We start from the raw sequence: 22,183 nt of genomic DNA, 5'->3' as shown, positions 1-22,183 counted from the left end.
GGGTTGGTAGTTTTTAACAAAATGTGGCTAAAGCAACCTCGGGAACATTCCTCCAGCTATATACAGTGCATTCTTAAGGTAATCTAAGCAGATTGAAAGATCTAACTTTTGTAAATGAAAATCAGTGAAAGATGAATCATGTGAATTATATGTCAAAACTTTTTGAACTCTGAAACATAGTCTAGAGTTGTACTGTGCCATTCAGAGGTCAGATCAGCTCACTGCATAATTAAAACTTTGATGTTTCCCATTCCTATTCTGTCTAGTTTGAAATGCACAGAAACGTCTGTCACCTACTTGTCAAATATTTAGTCTGCATAAATTAAGATGGTGAGCATGTGGTCAACCTGTTTGCAGCAGGCCCACTGCCTCCAGGGCTTCACCCTCTGAGGCTTCATTTACCCAGGGTCAACTGAAGACACTACAAGGAAAATTCTAGAAGTAGCCAATTCATAAATTTTACTTTTATTGAAGTGAATTGTTATATCTGTTCTATTTTATGATTAGTTTTTGTTGATAATTTCTCACTGTGCCTAATCTCTACACAAAACTTGATCATAGGTATGCATGTATAGGAAAATACCCAGTACTATTAGCCTCCTTGTCCACAGGTTCAGAATGCTTGAATCTAACCAACTGTGGATCAAAAATATTCTGGGGAAAAAATAAGCATCTGTTTTGAATATATATATATATATATATATATATATATATATACACACTTTTATTTTCCCCATCATTCTTCTCTAAACAATACAACATCTATTTATGTGGCATTTACATTATATTAGGTATTATTAGTCATATTAGTCATCTAGAGATGATTTAAGTTATGTAGGAGGACACATGTAAGTAATGCAAACAGTATTATTTTATACACACACACACACACACACATCCTTAGATTTTGGTATCCACAGGGGATTCTGGAACCAATTCCCCTCAGATCTTGAGGGACCAGTGCATACATGGAGATATATATATATATCTAAGGTTTCATATATCTACTGGAGGGTCTTAGAACCTGTCTCCTGTGGGTAAGGGGCAACTACGTATATATAAAAAGTAGAATTGTTCTTTTTATCGCATATCTTCTGTTAGCATGTAGTATTAAGCCAGTCTTAATTTTTTTTCCCATTTAACAGCATATATTAGAATTGATAACCATCATTCAACAGAAAAATGCTGTATATGTGTTTGATTTGTTGTTCAAATTCTTAAATATTAAACAAGTTAGTACAATAATTAGTTAAATATCTCCTTGCCCCCTTCTATGTCAACAAAGATGCCTATTTTGTGAAGTTTAATATACTTTGTTTCCTTGATCAAATTCTTCCACTATTGGTCTTCAACTCAATTTCCCAGGCTTGCAAATTCAGGTGACACATGTTTAATCAAATCCAGCTTCGTTAGTAGATTATAGGATCTTAACAAATATTTTGTGAACAATTTGATCAACACTGAAGAATTAACAACTGGAGAGTTGTTTTTAATTTCTTATCTGATTATAATTCTTTGATATCTTAAATTCTGTCTTTCATCTGAAAGCTTCAAAGTACTTCACCTATTATTTTTTTAAACTGTAGGGAATCCCTTATAATTCTTGCTTTCATTTTCAGTTGGTGGTTTTTAAATTGTCAAAGCAACTAAATGAGTATTCTTCCTGATCAAATCATTTTTTCCCCCTACCTTCAGTCCCCTTAAAATACATTGATGGCTTCCCATGATTCTTAAGATAAATGCTGAGAGGTCTACAGGGCCCTGCCTACTTCTTCCCCTCCTTTGCTTGGGCCACCCTGCCCTCTAGCCTGAGAGGTCTCAGATCAGCCCTCTTTTCCTTAGAAGGGACTGACCCCCTTGGCTAAGCCAGTTACCATCACCAAACTCTAGGGGCCCCATAGACCTCTGCTTTTTCAAAATTGATATTTTAGTTCCATTTATGTGATGATTTAGGTATCTGTCTCCTGCCACACACTGGAAGTTTCTGGAGTGCAGGGAAGGTCTGGTTTGCTGATGTTTTTATTGCCTTTTAACCATTGTGATTCTGGTGCCCAGCATGGAGCTTGACAAATAACAGATATTTAATAATGCGGAGTATTTGGGGGATAAATAAGATAATGCTCTATGAAAACAGGAATTTTTTTTTTCTGTTCTGTTCTGAATCCTTAATCCCTAGAACAGTGCCTGGGCCATACTAATTGTTCACAAAATATTTGTTCAATAAATTAATGTCTTCTCAAGCAGGGTGGCTCATGCCTGTAATCTCAGCAACTCGGGAGGCTGAGGCAGAAAGATTGCCAAGTTCAAGGCCAGCCTAAGTAACCTAGTGAGGCCCTAAGCAACTTAGAACCTGTCTCAAAATAAAAAATAAAAAGTGCTGGGGATGTGGATCAGTGGTTAAGTGCCTAGGTCCAACCCCTGGTATCAAAACTTAATTAATTAGTTAATTAATTAATATCTTCCTGTTTTTTCAAGGATACAGAAAGTATTGATGTGGAAGCATAGAGAATAGGATGAAATTTTCCCTGTACATAACATAATATTTCCAGGAACTTACAGAGTTAGAACTTTATAGACATTTTTTATTGTGATAAAATATATATAACAAAATTTACCATGTTAATAATTTTCAAGGGTACAGAGTCAGTGGCATTAAGTACATTCATATTGTTATGTGTATATCACTGTATCTAGCTCTAGAACTTTCTAGAACTTCCCCTCATTTCAGATTAAAGTCAGTTCCCATTAAACAGTAACTTCCCATATAGCTGTGACTTTATAAAACTTCTTTTGTTGGCTTTAGTCTTTTCTTCTCAGACACTTTACATGGAAGTCTGACATGTTAAATATGTAAACATAAACTTATTTTGCTTCCTGAATAGGGTTGGGTACCTCGACTTCCTTCCTGTCAGCTTATATCTTGGTTGGTTGGTTACATCATCTGGAGACTATGTTCCTGGAAGGATGCCCTCCAGAGATTAGGGTCCCTGAGGCCACATCTAGGAACATCTTCTCAACCAGGAATGAGGTCTCATCTCTAGTTCAAACCCAGAGGTAATCTGTTTCCTCTGTCTCCTCATCACCACCTTGTCTACACAAACATACGTGTTCCACACAGATATGAGATTGGGAATGCTTGAGGATTGAGATCATGTCTTACTTATCTAGATTTCCAGAACTGTAGGATGTTCATTACTGGTGTGTATTTTCTGCCCTGTGAATGAGAAACTTCCCTAGTTTTACTTTCTTTTTTTTTTATTAGTTGCTCAAGACAATACAATGATCTTGACATAGCATACATTTGATTCAAATAGGGTATGTTACTTTCTTCTAGGAAAGAAATTTGACAACCTCACAATGCAACACAGTTCACTGGTGAGCCATTGTTATCTTAAAGACATTCTTCCAACAGCTGCTCCCTGTGTGCTCTGTGACCACCTGTACCAGAACTCTCTAGGGCTGCCCATCACAAGAATGGATTTCCAGATTCCCTCCTGTATCTGCTCAACCAGATGCTTTCAAAAACTCGATTTCCAATCTTCCCCAGTTTCTTAGATACAGTGTTATTTTCTACGTCATCATGAAAACCTTCTTTATTGGTTTGTGTTATGTTTAGTGAAACTGAAAAGTTGTGTCTCACTATCTGCTATATAAAATCTTTAAAACTTTCATATATTCAATGAACTTTAACTAGCTTTCTTTTAAGCTTTTTCTTCCTTAAGAAAAATGAACACTGTTGCCTTAATTGCTTCAGAGAACTTATTTAATATCCCTTAATCACTTTTGTTCTGTAGTCCTGAATACACTAATATTTTTAAGTGAAATTCATTCTTCTTAGATTATAGAAACAGATAAAGGACCAGTGAGAACTATTTCACGTTTTATTATGTTAGAGTGTGCTGACTTTATTAGGACAGAGCTAGCTTTTACAACAAAACCCCAAACTGTGCAAATGTCATGCAATTACAGTCCTTCCCAGCTCATGGAAGAGTTCATTTTGGGTGATGGAGACCATAAGTGTGGAGGGAACAATCTCTACTCTTTATCCTCCAGAGACCCATGCTGGCATTGGTATTGATATCTAGCCAGAAGTGGAAACATAGGAGATGGCAGAAAGACACTTGCTTCTTCAACCTCTGGGCAAAGAAGTTATACATATTAGCCCTCTTACATCTCAGTCTCACCCAGATGCAGGAGAAGTGGAAGGAGCCTCTCCCCACAGCCACTGTGCATGACAGAAGGGGACATGACTCTTGAATACACAGATCACCATGACTGTACACTGAACTTCCAGGTTTCTATTTATGGTTATAGTAATTCCTCCTATGAAACCCTGGAATGTATCTCACACCATGAAATGTTACAGTCATGTACGTCACAACACCATTTCCAGTGCACACACAGTGGCTTAGTCAGTATTTGATGTTTGAATCAGCTTGAAAGGTAGCAAGTGATAGTGTCACATGAGATCTAAAGCTCCCACAGGTGGTCAGTCTTTGCTCTAGTTCATTTTGTTTATCAAGGAATCACTGGATTCCTTTTCCTGAAAGGCGTAGCACAACATATATAGGTTTATCTCCAAGTTCCTATGAGGATGGTTCCCTTGCTCCCATCCTGACCTTTAAAAGGCATGTAAAAATGGGTCCCAAGGCCCAACATGTTTGTTGGGCCTTGGGACCCATTTTACTTGTCTTGCAAGAGTGAAATGCACTGGAAGTCAGGGCCTGCCCTTTTGGGGTGCTATATGGTTGAGCTGCTAGTTAGAGAACCTGCTTTATTTCAGACCGTGCTTTTGCCTTTTGCATTTTGTTTCATGTGCTGTTGTGAAGGGGAGAACTGAGTTTCAAGATTATTTTGGCCTTCTGCCACACCAAACAGAATTAGCCTGCCAATGCCAATTTTAATAGGGTCATTTATTTATCCTTTTCATTTCAGTTAAAAAGTATGAATGGACCCCAAATTCAATCCAAAGAACATGTCAAAAGCAGGAAGTTAAGAAAAAAGAATAGTCTGAGGGTTAGTCTATGATTTTGCTACTGTTCAGGTTTTGTTATGGTCAAAGATTAAAAATAACTTTGCAAATCGCTATCATTTAATAGTAATACAAGAACAAAATAATTTTGCATGCTACATAAATCCATAATAGTGCAGATATATACACATATTATTACATGTAAAGTTTTCAACTGATGATCCAAAAGGTATTTCTCAGCTATACTTATCTTGAAGATTTTTAACAGGAAACAACTGAAGACAGAATTGGCTTTGGGGGGGCATCAAATGCTTGATATGTCAATATCATCTACCTTAGCTATATTTTTAAGGAGGCCAGTTTTAAGGAATCAGCCTCATACGTTTAAAGGGATTACAAGTATTTCTTGTTTGAGGATACTTTTTTACCTAGTAATGTTTGCAATAATACATTTACAGTTGTATTGAATGTTATAGATTCTCACTTTAAATCAAAACAAAACGAAAAATCCTGCAAAAATTATATACCAATCAATAAATAGCAATTTATTTTGGGGCAGTTCAGAAAGTTCGTTATTTTGCTTTTCTAGGAGTGGCTAAGGCAAGTTTTCACATTTCTAAATTATTAAATTCTTTATATTCTACTTATATACCATTGGATTACATTTATTGTAATTGGTTTATTATGTGAGCAGTGGCCTTTGGGTTTTTTACATTTGTCACCTAAATGCCATTCATCTTTTCTGAAGGCTACTTTTCAAATACATCAAGTTTCTTCTTAACCTTTAGACTTCGGACTGGTTTTATTTAATAGGATAAGTTGATTGTATTTGGTAAAAAAAATTAAATCATTACTTGGTTATTGGAAAAATAGTCCTCAGCGATGATGCATTACCCTATTCTGTTGACCTAATGCATTTCAGAGTGATGAAAGCCCATGGACACAGCTGTCAGAGCAAGAGTGATGACTATGACAAAAATTCATTTCCAAGAGATGTTTGGCATAATTGCTGACATAGTAATACAATTAATATTTAGTTTTTTTGGTGTCTTTGCTTGAAGGTTCACATTGCCACAGGAAGGTTAAACATGTGGCAGTACTCTATCAGCAATATACATGAGCAAATAAATGAAATAACTTCCCACGTGATGACATGAACCATACCTAGGTAAAATTATTTATATGCTGTTTTCAGAGCATTTTGCTGACTTGAATTATGTTAAAAAGAAAAAAATATAAGAAAAGAAAAACTATTAGCACTTATCAAAAGAACCACATTCATTTGACTTCCCTTTAAAAATGTAAGTTTGAAAGCATCTTCTTCCATAGTGCACCTTATAGTATTTCCATACCTACCCACTTTGTGAAACATTATTAACAAAAGAAGTAGATTTGGCTGGGAAACCCAGATGTGACAGTATAATAGGAGTCAGGGGGCTTTAAACCAAGCCCATAGGAGGTGGTGGAACTGGGAACCCAGCTCCCTACTGACAGGTACAGAGCTTGCTCCATTTGCATTCTTCCTGCAGTGTTATGACTCTTGGTCCACACTTCTCTCTTCCTGACCTTTTTTTTGTGTGTCAATGGACCTTTATTTTTTTTTTTACTTTTTATACGTGGTGCTGAGAATCAAACCCAGTTACTCACATATGGTAGGCAAGTGCTCTACCACTAAGCTACAACTCCAGCCCACTCCTGCCCTCTTCTTAAATCTTGACAGCCCCTCCCAAGTTTATTCTCAAGTACCACAGGGTAAATAGAAAAAGCACGGTCTTTGTATTCAGACAAAAGAGGTTTTTGCATTCCAACTGTATTACATTCTAGCTATATGACTTAGAGTCATTTACATAGCCTCTCTGTGCTTCAGTTTCTGCCTCTATATCAAAGAGAAAATGATATTTATCTCATAGAATTGGAGTAAAATAACAAACTTTCTAGAATATGTATACAGAATCTAGATCACTGTAGTATCTCATTAAATCTTTTCTTTCCTTGTGGTGCTGGAGATTGAACACAGAGCCACACTGCCCTGGGGAGAGAAATTGTGGAAATATGCCATGAGAGTTGAGGAAGTGGAGGAGAGGGAACAAGACCACATCCCGTGCTGACCTTACAAAATTTGATCTGTAAAGGGACACTCACATAATTAAATAAAAATTACCAAATTACTCCATTAAAAAAATAAAAAGATGTGCAACCATATCAGTATTCTCAACTTTAGATTATTTTCATCTTTGTATCCTGTTGCATTTCAAGAAGGAGTTAAATGTGAACTAGTGGGGGTGGGCTGGGAGGGAGGCAGGATCACCCCTGCTGGAACACTTTCTGAACAGTCACCATTAACTAATCCCTAGCCTCATGTCACCTGTACTACTGACCAATTTTCTTTCCTCTTGCCTAAAACCTTCAGTGGCTTTACACTGTTCTCAGGTTAAAGTGCAAGCTCCTAGATAGGTTGATGCTCAATGATCTTTGCACTGTGCTTGCAAATGACCTCTTTTTTAAAAAAAGTTTTAGTTGTCGATGGACCTTTGTTTTATTCATTTATATGCAGTGCTGAGAATAGAAGCCAATGCCTCGCACACACTAGGCAAGCACTCTGCCACTGAGCCACAATCCCAGCCCCTGCAAATGATCTCTTAACCTCCCCTCTTGCCATCCCCCTCCACATCTGTAGCTTCACTGCCCTACTAGTGGGAAGGCTACTCATTTCCTTTGCACTTACCCTCTGTCTACCAGAATGCTCTCCTACTCTCCTTTTGGGTTCAACTCAATTGGTACCTCCTGTCGAAGGCTGTCTTTGAGGACCCCTTGCAGAATTAGCTGTTCCCTTTTTCTGTGGTTTTACAATTCTCTATTAATATTGCATTGTATGGTGGTTGGTGTGATTTCTGGCTATTTTTCCTGCTCAACATGTGAACCGGGATTCTTAATGGTAGGAAGCATGGCATATTTATATTCTTTTTTACTTATTTATAATTATACATTGTATTGACAGATACATATTAAATGTTCAAATAAGTTCATTGAATTGAATTGCTGTTGTAGACATAACTTTCAATTCTTGTAGCCTTGCTCTTATAAACTTCTAGAGGTTTTTTTTTGTTTTGTTTTGTTTTGTTTTTTAATAACTAGGAACCACATGACAAGAAAATCTTTGTTTCGCTTCTAAGGAAAAATCACTAGCTTCCACAACATTGATATTTATTTTGTCCTGATAAAAATACCATAATATTAGATACAATGAAAATCTATAAAGAATAGTTGTATGTGTAATTATTATAAAGGTTTTTTTTTTTGCAATTTAAGACAGAAAATATTTTGTAATACATGCATAAACTAAAACAGTTGAGGTTTTTACATGCCTTTTTATTTTATTCCTGGAATAATTTTGCAATTCACAGTAGTCCTAACATTTGAGTGCAGCCCAGAGTTCCTGAATTGACACTTGTTTCTCTTCTCTGAAGGATGTTTTCAGAGGTTGATAGTATGACTTCTGTTTTCAGAAATCCAAAGTCCAAAAATACACAAATCCTCCCTTAGAAAACCTTGGGTGTTATTGAATTGGCTGTTTAAAAATTGAAGCATAATATGCTGAGCTGTGATTGTTCTATTTCCCATCCACAGTATCTTTTCCTTGCTAATTCTTAGCTGGAATATTTGCAAAGGAAACATTGAGGCCGAGGAGAAGAGAGTTGAAGGTTACAGGGTCCTGAGCTGTCTGTAGCTAAGCCTTCATCAGAAGCCCATGGAATTTCCTCCTCAAATCTTGCTGTTCCCATCATCTCTATATGACCTTCATTGACAACGTGGGGCCTTTCAAACATAGTCAAAAGAACTTCTGTGTAACTAAATGAAAAATGTTATAAATCCACAGCAAGGGATTATTTTACCCACCTTATGTGTATACATTACCAAAAAACTCTATTTCCTAAACAGAACATTAAAAACCAGGCAGGACTCTTCAGGCTGTAATCCATTAATGGGACATCCCCCAGACTTCCAGCCACCTCTCTGCTGTCTCTTTTGATTGAAGCCAACAGAGAGATGTTTTGGCAAATGTATTCATAATTTGTCTCTCCTTGCAGGGCTCTCTCTGTAATTGTGTTTCCCATCAGGGAGTGAGTTGGAGTTCATGTATTGACAATCTGCTGTGATTGATGACAACCAATGTCTTGTTAACATTTCCCCCACTCTTCAGTCCACAGAGCAATGCTAAGACGACCTTTGGTTTAAAGGATTAAAAGAAAGGACGACTTCTTCAGATAATAAGACCTTCTTCAAAGGTAGGGCCTTTTCTTTTTAAAGTGTTTAAATTAGTAGTTAAAGAAGGGACTGATACCATAAAGTGATGTCATTGTGTAATGTTATTGCCATATTTAATATTTTTCAATCCAGAGTGTGATAAAAGACAGGGAGTGGGAAATGCAAAAACATTTATCATACTACTTGTCAAAGAGGATGGATCAAATAGAGTGGAGAAAACCAGCCTCTAAAGTCCTTTTGTGTTGTTTTTGTTTGTTTGGCTAAAGCATGGATCAGTAAGACACCGAAAATAGATAGCACAGTAAAATCACTGCTAATAGGAAAAAATGTTTCTGAAGGAACTAAAGATTAAAAATTGGAGCATTATTAATAAGAAAAGAATTTTCTTTTGAATTTGATGCTTATGTGATTTTTTTTCTTATCTCACAGTGAAGTCCAAATAATAAAAAGGTCAGTTTTGAAAGTCTAAATGTTACTTTGAAATGTGATTTTTGCTTTGTAAATCGCTTTCCCACCCACACTGCCCACCTCATTCTCATTTATGTCACCAAAACGGTCAGTTCTAGAACAGGCCCTGCAGGGTCTATGGTGCCCTCTGAAAGGCCCTCTATTACAGAGCTGTACTTGGTGAAAAATATCTTCCCTACAGATCTGGAACACAGTTCAGAGAACTATATCTTAGCCAACAATAGCTTTCTTAAGGCATGATGAGAGCTCGATTGTTCAGTCAGTTCTGCACTTCATAGGCTTCATTTAACAAATAAACTCTCATGGATTTTAATAAGAAAAGATGAGGTCGAATGCAAGATTTTGAGGTAGCAAAATCCTTGCAGCATCTTGTCCCTTGATCTTGAGAATTCTTAAATTGATCCATTGAGAAGTTCTTTTGTTGCTTAGAGGAAATGATTCATGCCCCAGCTGAATTCGCTTCCGTTGTGTCGAATTGAAACTGGTTTAGTATGACTAACTACTTATGGTGTTTCAAAATATCATTAGGAATCTCCAAATTGGTAGCCTGGAAATTGCTTTGTAAATAAAACAGCACACATTTTGTTCTGTTTAAAAGTCCTTGAAAAGTGAAAATTGGTAAAGACTAGCAAGATTCATAAGTTAGATAATTATACCCAATACCCAAAAGGCTTAATGTTGTATAAATGGCACTTTTTTTTACTATTTTTAAATTTTATTTTTCATCTATTCTAATCAGTTACACATGGCAGTAGAATGTATTTTGTCACATCACACATAAGTGGAGTATAACTTCTCATTCCTTTGGTTGTACATGATATGGAATCACACCTGTCATGTAGTCATATATGCACATAAGGTAATAATGTTCAATTAATTCTACTGTCATACCTACTCCCATACCCCCTTCACTCCCTCTGTCTAATCCAAATGTCACTTTTTATTTTTTTAAAAAGGCTCCATTAGTTAATGCAGAATGACTTATAAGGTTCTGATGTAGCCCTCCCCTTAAAAGAATTTCATAAAATAAAGAGCATCTTCCAGGTAAAGTAATAGTAAACTCTCCCTACTTTAACAGAGATACGTAATAAATACCAAATCGCAATTGTTAGAAATTAGGAATTAGTAGTAGTGGTGTTGAGTATAGTGGCTTGCCAATAAAATACTGGTGTCAGTAGTGAGTTATGGCAAGCGCTTCTGGGGATAATATATAGCATAGTACCTGAAAGAGGTAGGCAGACAGTGAGGGCAAGATCTTGTCAGTAATGGTGGTTTCTAGTGAGAGGGAAGATACAGGAAGACAAGACATGCAAAGGGACTCCAGGGGAGAAGCACTCTAAGGTGGCAACGAAGGACCCAACAGAGAGGGTGCATCTAAGGGAATTTCCTGGCTGGGTGCAGTCAATGATTTCTCTTTTTTTCATTGCATGAAAGGTATTTGATTTTTAAATCTCGTCTTCCAGAAGAACAAGTGAAAAAGCTTATCTTCCTCTTTTTCAGTATCTACCTCTTAGTGATTTTTTTTGGCCAGCCTTTTTTGGTTAAGTGACTAATGTGCTTCAATTCTTTCCCTTGCCTCACAAAGACTCTTTGAAATATCCCAAAGTTTTAAAGCATAATTATGTTAGATCTTCCCCAGACCATTCAGGAATTGACCTCTGACATTAGAATAAGAACACTGATTTTTGTTTTTGTTTTGTTGCTACTTGGAGTTTTCAACTGTCTTTCCCATGATCTATGGTGTGATGTGGTTTTCAAAAGATGTGAGCAGCCAGAATTGTGGACTATGGTTTGCAAACCACCACACCCATCCCACATCCTTCTTTGGGAAGTGCCATCTCTGTGTGTCCAATGTTGCATATAAAAACTGTGTTGACACTTGTCATTAACCTAATGTGTAAGTTCTCTCCCTGGAAAATCTGCCTTCAATCTAGTTTGAAAACCTTGAGCTAATGCCAGACTGCTAACGATGGACGTTTAATAATCAGCCAGAGTGAGGCACAGGGAAACCCCTGAAGTAACCCATATAAGGTTTTCTGCTCTGATACATTAGTGTAAGTTTGGTAGTGGCAATAACCATAATGAATCTGAAGAAGAATAATGCCCTTGCAATATCTAAAGCATGTTCCTATTTGGCAAGCTGTGTATAAAGAAAAATCTGACAGGTTATTGAACTATTTACTGATTATGTTTGGCTGATGACTTCAAAGTTGTTCTTTCCTGGGACTTACAGGACTAACTTTTTTTAAGTTATTCATACATCTTAAGAGAACAGTAATTACATTCTGAATAGATAGCAAAACTAATAGGAGTAGGGAAACTTTTTCTTATAATTAAGTTGATTTTCAAATGTAAGCCAATATTTTATTGAGAAGCCTAAATAGGAGCATAATTTCTAAAAAAATTTTTTTAGTTGTTAATAGACCTTTATTTTTTTATATGTGGTGCTAAGAATTGAACCCAGTTCCTCAAACATGCCAGACAAGTACGCTACAACTGAGCCATAGCCCCAGCCCCTAAATAGGAGCATAATTTTAACGCTATTAACAATAAAGTGTCCTATCAGAATTTTGTCTTATAGAATCACTTTTATCACATTATTAGGTACTAGTCAAATCCAGAAGACATACAGTGTCTACAAAAGAATATTCACCCAACAAAACTAAAGATGAAATACTAATGCATCCATTTCCCTGGGGAGCTTAGAATTTGTAAAAACCAGTAGGGTTCTAAATCTAAGTAAAAGATAATCACCTCTGCTGGGCATGGTGGTGCATGCCTATAATCCCAGTGGTTTGGGAGGCTGAGGAAGAAGGGTTGCAAGTTCAAAGCCAGTCTCAGCAATTTAGAGGGGCCCTGAGCAACTTAGCAAGATCCTGTTTTAAAATAAAATATAAAAAGGTCTGAGGGGGTTCAATCCCTAGTACCAAAAAATAAATAAATTCAGCTCTTTAAATTTTAAATACAAGTGGAGTTTGTGTCAATATTTAGTCATCTAGAAAACCAGAACAATCTTTTCTTATACTTGGTAACTTCCTCCCTCTTTACCCTGACATATCATGAGGGCAAGCTCTGGATTTCAGCTAAGCCTCTTGAAACACTAGCACCCTTGCACAATTTCTTTATGGTAATTATGGCAAATTTCTTATCGAGTAGCGGCTCACCACCCAAGTGCAGTGCTCCTGGAAGCTGAATGACAGTGCAAAGAGGAATGTTCTGTCTTCCATCCTGGGTAGTGCCCAGAGTTTCTTCTCTGTGTGGAGTTTGAGCAACAACCCTGTGTCTGGGGTTGGATGGAAGCATATTAAATCTCATGCACAGTGCTTCTGTAGGGAGGGTAGATTATAATATGTTTCCTGATCCTTTGCTTCTGAGTTATAACAGTGTCCTTGATTGAGATGCCTTTATCAATTAAGTCCTTTCTGCCCCTTGCATCCTGTCCATTATTCTTTTGGGACACAACATTTTTCTCTGGACAGCCACCCTCTCCCGCTCCCACTACTCCTGGCTGCCCAGTTTGCTAGCTATTTCTGAGAGCTCAGAAAGGGCAGCTGGAAGATGTCTTAAGAATGACATTGACATTCTCTTGGGAGATAATCAGGTGGGTGATGTAATGGTAAGAATGATGAGAAAGGTGGCATTATGTTTCTGTGGCAGCAACAGTTAGTACTAGTAATCAGTAAGGAATCCTGCAATTCTCATGTGTTCCTCCCCCTCCTCCCATTGCAGTCTAAAAGGGAAAAAATGTCTGCTTTGAAATTGGAAGGAGAAAATTGCCTGAGTCACTCCAGTAGAGGAAATGTATAGCAACTTAACAGTTATACACCACTGGGCTGATGCAGTGACCTTCACAAAGAGCCCTTTGCAGATGCTCACTAGATCAGATTTGTTTCCCTGCTGCACTTCTGGAGCATAATTTTTAATTGTTTTCTAGGGTGACCAGAATTAGAACAGGCGATGAGAGAAGGCTAGATCAATGGGACATGGACTTTAATTTTGACATTCATTGAAATTTCCAGAACAGTGTTACCAAACATAGAGGGGAGCCACTGCCCTGTGATCCTTGTTCCCAGAAAGTTTAACCTCTACTGAAATTATTTTTCTAGTATGAGGAACCTCATTCCAAATGATAATAATAAAAAACGACATCCCTTGTTCATTTAGAATTGTGATCTTTATGCACAGCATTCTCATCACCAAAATCATTATTTATTGAACGTTAATAATTGTGCACCATAACCTCCTGAGGCGGACCCTCTAAGTCTGGTTGCTCTGAAGTGAGACCCACAGCAGGAATGCTGGAGAGCCTTCTGTGCTCAGGTCCATGCACTCTTTGTACACAAAAGTAGGCATGTGCCTAGGTTCTGGGAGCATGTTGTCAGATCCGTTCCTTCCAGCATCTGGACATTTCATCCCTGGCTGCTTTTGGAGGAAGTCGAATCCTGACAGGAGGGTTATCTAGGGAACTACCCAGGAGGAAAATGAAGCCCAGTGTGGAGCAGGAGGCCATGCCCAGGCCCCTGCTGGTAATGCAGTATGTTGCTGTCACAACTGACTGCATACACAAATAGATGCTTGGATTTTTTTTTTTTTTTTTTGCTTTGTTTTGTTTTGCCTTTCACGAAAGCATTCATTTTGTAAGGAAAAGAAAAAAAAAATCTCTTGGACAGATACAAGTTTTCATATCTGCAGAAGGCATTTCTACAGCTTTTGTCAAACTTAGCTGGTCTGTAAAGATTCTTTGTTTCCTGCTGACTGTTGCGGCAAGCAAGTCCATAAACTACTAGGAACACTGGAGAGAATGATTTCTATTGAAACAGTCCAGTAGGATATGGTGCATGGAACCAGTGTTGAAAAGGGTTTTGTCTTTTGCAGCATGGTGGAAATTCACATTCAGATTGCTGCTCTGTGTTATTTAGCATGCTACAGTTAAACAATGGGGCATGCCAGCTGACAAGGAAGCCAGTGTTGATTAATGCATTCCTTGAATGTGTTGATTAATGTGTTCCTAGGATGCCTCCTTAAGCTGCTACTGCAGCTGAGGTGTGTCCAGTGTGCCTCCTCAGTGGCTGCTGCTTCACTTACGAGGGCCCATTTGTACATGGTCTTCTCTGTGTTTATGTCACACCAGTGCATTTATAAATATCACCAAAGATCTAGCAGATATTTTTGTTTACAGAAACATTCTCCTTTCACCAAAGTGTTCTATACTGTAATCTACTAGGGATTCTATAAACTATGAAGTTCATAGAAAGAGTACTCTACTAGCAAACATAAATGCATGGTGGCACTAACTGGTCCTCTGGATAATTCTTCCCTGAATTTCATTTTTTTTTTCTTTTCAAATTTTTTTTTAAGCTTTATGTTTTAAAATTTAATTATTAGCACATACTGATATTATATAGACTAATGGGCTTCATTGTGACATTTCCATACATGAGCATAAATGCTTTGATTGTATTCTCCCTTAGTACTACTTACTGTCTTACCAACCTTTCCCCATGGTACCTAGTCCCCTGCCTTCTTCTCCTTCCCTAAAAATTCCCTTCTCCTACTTTCTTATCTTTTTTCTAAAAAAAATAAGATTCCAAATTTTTTTTAAAAAATTCTAAGTTTGGCTTATTTTACTTAACATAATGATCTCTAGTTCCATCCATTTTTCTACAAATGATCAAAGTTTTTGAGAAAGAAAACTTAGCACAGTTTGCACTTGAATAATATGGAAAGAGATGTGCAAATGGGTGGCCCATTAGATACTTGGTGATCTTGGTGTCTCAGACACTCACTCCTCCTTGAAGCAGGGATCTCAGCAGCCCGCCCAGCCAGGGTAATTTCATTTTCAATCTGTTTCATTCAGGGTTGTGACTTCTCTTGCTGTATTTTAAACCCCATTAAACCACACATTTTTTTCATAGCATGTTTCCAAGATGGCTTATCTTAATGTGGTTCTGCTCAGCTAATGGTTTCAAAAAGATGAATGAGAGTTTTAAAAATTTGCTTAGTATTGTAATGCCAGATTCCTAGAACCCCAATAGACCTCCAGGAGATGAATCCGATGCAATCACACAAGAGTCTTTATTGCAAGCTCAAGCCTGGACTCACAACAGTTCCCAACGCAGCGGTCCCAGGGAGTGAGTCCCAGCCCTTTGTTCAGTGAGATTTTATAGTATTTTGGGGATACTCTATCCGTCACAACCTCACACAGCAAATCATTCCATACCGCAGGAAAATCAAACAACAATTCTTAACATTGATTAGCACATTCACTGGTGGGAACAAGTTGGTAGGGGTGATTGGTTAGTACAAGAGAGGGATTCCTTTGAACAGAACGGTTTAAGCCACGAGGGGTGTATGTGCTAAACTGCATGGTTTCCCAACACGTTATCAACCACAATAAACTACTGGGGGGTCATCTGGCATCCCAGGTATTTTTCCTGTCTCATGCCGATTGGTGGTTGCTAGGGGGTTGCTGTGGGTCCTCATCTAGCCTAACTGAGTCAGGGACACCTGGCGCTGCAGATCTCTCCTGTTATTGCAGACAAACAACTTAGCAGGGTAGCTGTGTGCCTAGGAGTGCTCCATGGGTTTTTCCAAGGACAAGGGTCATGCCCCCTTCCTTGGACAAGCTTTAAGGTAGAAGTTTTTTTCAACAATGGAGTCACATCAGTTTCTCAGTATCTTTCACTTGTTACTTGAGACATGAAAATTCTACTGCTACTTTAAAAACTTTCTCATCATTTAATTCTTAACAAAAAAGACTACCATTATTAGAGAGCCATGTTCTAAAATGGTGTGAGAGGGACCAGCATAGAGGATGGCCCAGTGATGGCCCTGGGTTGATAACATTGCCCATTGTGACTTTGAGACTTCAACTATGTAGTATTTTAAAATAGGAAGTCATGAGTGCTATGCAGAAAAATTGCTTTTCCAATTGGGAAAGCAAAACAAACAAGTTCATTCTAAACAAGAGGGAATTTCTATGTAATAGAAAATAGCTGTATGGAAAAATTATATTAAGAAGTGGTGAAGTTGCCAATATTTATCTTATTTAAATCTTGGCATGAAATTAATAGTGAAGAATGGTATTCTGCTATTTTTATGACTAAGATTTTAATAGAGTCCATTTAGAAACATCAATGACATGACCATTCAAAAGTCTACTTTGAAAGTTCATGGAATACATGACTTTTTAAATTTATTATTAATAGTTAACCCAAATTTGCTATTATTTTAAAATTTCTAATGATGTGTCATATTGTTATGTGGGATTTATGTGGAAATAGAAAAGGAAATTTTTTTTAAAAAAATTTAAAAGTACTTCTGTGGCATTTATACCATTCTCTTTTGGCGCTCTAAGGTACAAAAAATATGTATTTAAATCATTGTGATAACACCTTGATATAGAAGATATTTGGTAAAACTAATCTCATTTGAAACTTATTAGTTTTCAGAGAATCTTTAATTATGTGATATATTTAAAAGAGAATGCACCAAAATAACTATATAAGAGGGAGTTCACATTTGTGATTAGACATGCATTTTCTTGGTTTGCTTGAATTCCACAAGAATTGATGGGGCAAACAAAGAGAAGCAGTGAACATGATTAATCCGTTTTTCTGCAAAGCTTTTGATACTGTACTGAATAAAAGCTTGCTGACAGAAGCTGTTAGCCTGGTGAAGGAAAGGCCATAGGAACAAGTTATGAAAGGAGAGAATGGTAGGCAAAGAACAATCCAGAGTGGAGAAGCACAGGGAAAATAATTTCTACAAGTTCTATTATTTATTTATTTAGTCAAAAAGCACAGAAAAGATGTAGTTTCCTAAATGGCTTTGTTCCCTGGGGCCAAGGGGACCACAAAACAAAGAAGGAATTTGACAAATCTAACTAGACAAAACTACCATATTTAAATAATTCAAATGACCTGGAAAACAGATCTAAGTTCCAAGTATCCTATAAAATATTTCTTCTTTATGTAACATTTCCCCATTATACAAAATACAACCATAGATTAGCTTTAATCCAACAGTCTTCAAATTGATTTTCAATCTGTTTTATATTTTTGAAGGCACTTGGAAAACTTCCTTGACATAGAGGAGTAGTAAAAATAAATACATTTCTAAAATGTATTTCTAAAACCATCCCATGAACCTAGTTCATGCTTTGTAGATATTTGTTGAATTGAAAAGAATTCTCAACATCTACTAAGCCAGAGGTTACTCCCAAAGAAAACTTTTCACCATCTTTTTTCTCTTTTGAGTTTTCTCATGGTTATTGGTGACATAGAGCAGCTCGAGGGCAAAATGATGGACATTTTCATTTTCCTGAAAGGAAACCTTTGAATTCTGAGGTTTTTCTTCTGGAAATCAATCCCAAATTCAGCGAGAAATTAGATTTAAGATAACTACATTAAAATGAACTTGTTGACTCTGTCCATATTTTTTTTTGCCACAGAAGTATTGCTGCCTTACTCTACTAAGCAATCCAATATTTAGGGCATAGGAAGATCTTCATTAGAAAGAGTAAATAATTGAAAGAGTTTCTTTTATAAAATAGATTTTCCTCAGCTGAGACTCAAGTGAGGTTGGTCTTAAGTAATGTGTTCAGTAACAATTGAACAAGTGGTGGGACCATTATCCATAGTTTAACCTAGAATCTCAGCATTTTATTGACAGTGAATCAAAGTTTATTTTGAAGTTATTTGGGTTTCATTAATACAAATAAAATACTAACTTATGGAACCTATATGTAATGTCTGTATTGTGACCCTCTTCATCAATAAGCATTATTGAGTTCTTATATACTATATAGGAAACTGAGAGGTTTGAAGAGTATAAGCCCTTCAGCAACTTGCACTCCTTAGTTATACACATATAAATCAGATGTTCACATACACAGATAACCACATAAATAGAAAGCATAGTGTATCATTGAAAGTTAAATGTGTAATGGAAACTAAAAGTACTCAGAATTTGAAGGATGGTGGCCACTAAGTAGTTGGAAACTGAACAAGGTTTAGGACAGGCTTTGACTTTAATTGATGAAGGAAAAATAGTTCTGAAAGTAGTTCATAGAAATTAAATTTAAAAGTGTAGAAATTACAGTAGGAAAAAATGGCAAAGTCTTGAGAAGGGATGAAGATAGACATGGCACAGGGGAAAAATAAACCAATTTAAAGCAGAAAGTAGACAAGAGAAGTGGTAAAAAGTAAATGTGGAGACATCTTCCTTCCTTCTTTCCTTCCTCCTTCCTTCCTTCATGTGTATGAACAATTCATTCATTTATTTATGACCTGCTATGTTTCAGACTTCCTCAAAGAGAAACAAGTGAGATACACCTGAAATCTATAACACAGTTGCAATATGGTGTAATTTGTCCCAGAAAGTCAAAATAACATATGTGTATATTTGTGCATGGTAACAATATAATGGTGATATAAAGGCAGATGTCACAACTCTTCATGGTGACATGAAGATAAAGAGGCAAGAGAGGATGGACCATGGTTCTGGCTGAGGAGCTAAAGTATGGGAGGCAGCTCACAGTCTATTTGGGTGGACCTATAGCTAATTGGGAATGAAGGATGAGGAAGAGCAAGGCCTGACCCTGGCTTAGAGACTGGGGAGGATGATGATGCTCCTGACCAGAAAAGAAAATGCAAAATAATTCTACTTTTGAGAGGAAAAGAGTTCTGTTATGAATATGTTGAATTGAAAATGTCTAGTTGTGAATGTGCCATACTGAGTTTGATTTAAATTCAGCTATGAACCCATTAAGTTCTTGAGTGAAAGTGATGTGTGCCTAGTATTGTTTTGAGAAGGTTAATTTGACATCAGTATTTTAGAAAAATCTAGTGAAAGAACACAAATGATGAGGAAAACAGGTAACTATTGCTTGGGTAAAAACATGTGTACTGAGATTTCAAAACCAGAGGACCGCCAGGAGAATGGGAGCTGCTGGCCCCTAAACAATGGGAGCTTCTTGCCCTTTCTTATTTTGTTTAAATTCACTCAGAAATTCATCCCATTCTTTTGTGAATACAATATTAGCTGAGACATCTCTGCCTTCTGGAACTCAGAATATTGGGCTGGCAGCAGTGATGACTGGTCATCCAGTTTGTCCTAAGAATTGCTTCACTTTTGTGAAAAAGAGAATGGTTTCCCGGAGATGCCATACAAAGAGAATTAATGCCATCAATCATCTCTAAGAGAAGAACTAGCCATGTATGAACCAGAAGGTCAAAAACCCTTATTAAACTAAAGGACTTAGAATGTACATAATTTGGACTGAAATTATTTTCTCAAAGAGTAATCTGAATAAGGGAAATTTTGCCAAGGGCAAATATGAAGGGACACAGTACATAACATTCCCAAGGGTCACTGGAAACATTTTTTAAAGCAATCGCATGGGACAATATGTCATTATTACAAGCAGATAAATTTGAGTCAAACATAAGAGAAAGAGCTACATTGTTTCTGTTGTTATTTTTTGTGGGTTTTGTTTTATTTTTGTCCTCTGATCACTATTTGGAAAGGGTGATTAGTTAGACATATCCCAGATGATTGAGGTCATATTTCTATGAAACATTTCCATCTTAATAATTCTTTTAGATTTATTAAGATGAAAGACACTTTAACCCTAGGGCATGTGCAAAGATGAATCACACAACTCAGAAATATTGTCCTAAAGCAATGCATTGACTGCAGAGGGAATTCATGTGCACTTGTGGAAAAATCCTACCATAATTAGTGTATCAAATCATAATTTTAAATGCCCAAACAAATTATATGTATAAAATTTTCATTTTGAGCTCCTAGGTATTTCTTAATCAAAACTTACACCAGTGTCCATTTGTCTTCTATTCAACCAGTCAAATGGAAAAGAGTCATATTTTGGAAAGTCATTTAATTTTGTATCTATTTTTCATGTACATAGAATAAGCAAAAATATAAAATAAAATAAAACCCCCAAACTCCTTTTATTTATCCCAGAGTGGGATGGGACAGTAAGAGGTCTGGAGGTCTGTGCCACAGAGACACCTATGTACCCCAGATCATTCTGTTAATTTTTGTTGGTGTTAACAATTTCCCAGGTGCCTGGTAGCAACTCTCCACTACTGTCTTGTGTCCTAGAAGTCGTCTTGGTGATCTATACAGGCCACAGAACCTACTTTCTGGAAAACTACTGCAATATTTGTTATAATTTCTGTAGATGTCGTCTGTGGTGGTGGTGGGGGGGGGCTTCTCATTTGTTTTCCACATTTTACTTGGCATTGTTCTGGTTCATTTTTTCTGTTTCTTTTTTCTTTTTTTTTTTTTTTGACATTGTTCTGAATTTGGTTGGCATATAACACACTTTGGTATTTGTAATGAAATTATGTTTATCATCTGTCATTAACTAACTTCCCAATAAAAAGAATGGGAGATGTTTGTTAGGATATACAGTGCACTTTTAAATAGTTCAAATGATCTTGAATTTCGCAGATGATATTTGAGAGTTTATTACATTTTAAATTTGCTTTCTTATTAAAATTGTCTTTTCTTGGCATTATATAGTTGTGCCTTATAATTGAATGGCTTACTCTGTTTATAGAATATTGAAAATCTTCTATGATACCCCTTTTATTTTTTAAAATCTTCTAATGAGAATTTGTGATTCAATGGACTCTAGTTCTATAGGATATGCATTCAATATAAGGAAAACCTATTTTCCCAGTGTAAAATAGATGTTCTTTTTTAAAACAGGCTTTTTATTACTGAGTTGATTATAGTTTGAACAAAAGTATATGAATTTAATAATAATATTTTTCCAAGACTCATAAAACATTTATTATTCTCAAATCAGCACCATAATTTAAATTTTAATCTTAAAATAAATTGGAAAAGAAAATGGAAAAATTCCAGATTTTAATGCCAGATCTGATACAAAAATTTGCCTTGTTTCTTTATTATTAATTGACGTTTCCTCCTGGCCTGTGCCCATATTTAACTTTCTTCTTTGGACATGTACATTTGACTATGCATTCATGTTGCCCTTAGTTTAGCACAGCATAGACGCTAGGTGTTTTCCTGAAGGCTCTCAGCTTACCTAAGGATGCATTTGTCTTCTTATTCTCTGTTTTGTTGGCACATGTATGATGTTATGACCTTCTTTAAAAAATAGATGTTTATTGTAAAAATAGCATCTGGGATCCTCTAATAGTGTATTTTATAAAGACAAATTAGTTTAATTTCATATAATGTGTTCTAATTTCTTCCCAATGGTGATGGTCCTTCTTCAATATTTAATAAGATAAAATTAACATAGTGTTACAACAACAATCAAAAAAATCACAATATTCCCCAAGCAGTATTTTTTTTTAATATCAGGGACTTTTCTTCTTCTTCATCTTCTTCTTTTAATGCCCATAACAAAAGGTTAATAGAAGTTTGGGGAAAGTATTAAATTTGTATGTAGGCAGTAATGTGCTTACAGTGGAATTA

The 22,183-nt window shown here is 36.4% G+C and overlaps 1 protein-coding gene across 28 annotated transcripts in view; it reads left to right on the top strand.

Annotated features, from left to right (window-relative positions):
- Nrcam (neuronal cell adhesion molecule) overlaps positions 1–22,183 on the top strand; it is a 277,119-nt gene that overhangs the window by 127,174 nt on the left and 127,762 nt on the right. For 27 of the 28 annotated variants that reach the window (XM_058576091.1, XM_058576105.1, XM_046435384.2 and 24 more), the window contains exon 3: positions 9,174–9,258. The exons of the other annotated variant lie outside the window; for it this stretch is intronic. The gene's annotated coding sequence lies outside the window, so the exon portion shown is untranslated. The remainder of the gene's footprint in view (positions 1–9,173; positions 9,259–22,183) is intronic. 28 annotated transcript variants of the gene reach the window in all.

This window comes from Marmota monax, unplaced genomic scaffold, assembly GCF_021218885.2.
Source record: "Marmota monax isolate L192 unplaced genomic scaffold, Marmota_monax_Labrador192_F-V1.1 WCK01_AAM20220418_F8-fsc00139, whole genome shotgun sequence".
NCBI classification, from domain to species: domain Eukaryota; kingdom Metazoa; phylum Chordata; class Mammalia; order Rodentia; family Sciuridae; genus Marmota; species Marmota monax.
Note: the sequence above shows the minus strand (reverse complement) of the source record. Positions and strands in the feature narration are given on the sequence as shown.